Below are 1,291 nucleotides of genomic sequence, written 5' to 3' on the forward strand. Positions count from 1 at the left end.
ACATGCACATATATTCCTGGACTGAGCCCTCAGGGATTTTGATTTCATAGACAGAGGATAGGACCTAGGAATCTGCCTTTACACCAGCACCCATTTAGGTAGCCTAAGTCTAGTGGGAGGCATCACAACTTCTGAGATCCTACTAGAAAACCCTGCAATCAGAGTGCTGTAATTAAGATGTTTTGAGATGCTCCTCTCTGGGTCTCTGGTCCTGTTGAATGATTCAGTAGCACTACAGTTTTTGCTGATATACTGCTGATCATGACCTAATATTACATCCTTAGCATAACTTGAAGTCTAGCCATAGGAGGACGAGAGACAAAAGGTCTGTTTTTTTTTTTTTTTTTCATTTCTGTGTCCTCCAGACCAATTCCTGGCATGTCTATGCATACCAAATGAGTTAATTTCTTCAGAAACCTTTAATATCTTAATGTTGAGATCTCTAGCCCAACTGAGGCTTTGAGGGGGGGGAAAGGGGATCTTCTGTATTTGAACCTTCTACAGTATCACTAATATAAATAAGGGATGACCCTGCTTAGCACACAAAGGGTTGGCATTTATGGAAATGTGGATCTTATTGCAGATTTTGCACAAATAATTTTTTTCCTGCTTGGTGATTTAGTATCTCAAATCTGTCTCCCTGCAATAGCATCTTAGGCACAGCATGGGAGGCATTGAGAGCTGTATTTTAGAAGGTGGTCCTACGCTTTCACGTTGACATCTTGCTTGCCTTTTGGTCAATCTCTAGTTGCCTGCTCCAGACCATTCTTTCCAGAGGTGTCCCACTCTCCCCATGAATGAGAAATGAATATGTCATTGCAGTCTTGCAGGTGCAATGCATCATTCTGAGCAAGTGTTGGGTTCCTCGGCTTCCACTGCAGGCATGCCATGAATGTTCAGTTGGGACCACTGGCGTTCTCCAACCTGACTTCTTATGTAGTGGATATTGTTTGTATGAGGGTGGTGGAAAGTGAGTATTGTCATCTAATTTCATGAATTACTTGTTTTAATCAAATATTTCAAGGTCTAATGTTCCAAATCCTTTCCCAAACATGCTATGGGAAGAAATGTTGTAGTGTGTTATGTGAAATAGATCAGGTTTATCTCCTCATCTGTTAGAATAACAGAAAACAGCTTAGGCAAAAACAGGAAACAGAGGTCAAGATGTCCCATTTGTAACACAGAATAACTCATGCCTTAGGGCATTTCATGTAATGACTTTAAGTCACAGTATCTGGGAGCACAGATGCCAGAGTGAATCTTGGCTCCATCAGTCACTGCTCTGTGGCTT

The sequence above is a fragment of the Bos taurus genome, chromosome 7, assembly GCF_002263795.3.
Source record: "Bos taurus isolate L1 Dominette 01449 registration number 42190680 breed Hereford chromosome 7, ARS-UCD2.0, whole genome shotgun sequence".
Taxonomy (NCBI): Eukaryota; Metazoa; Chordata; class Mammalia; order Artiodactyla; family Bovidae; genus Bos; species Bos taurus.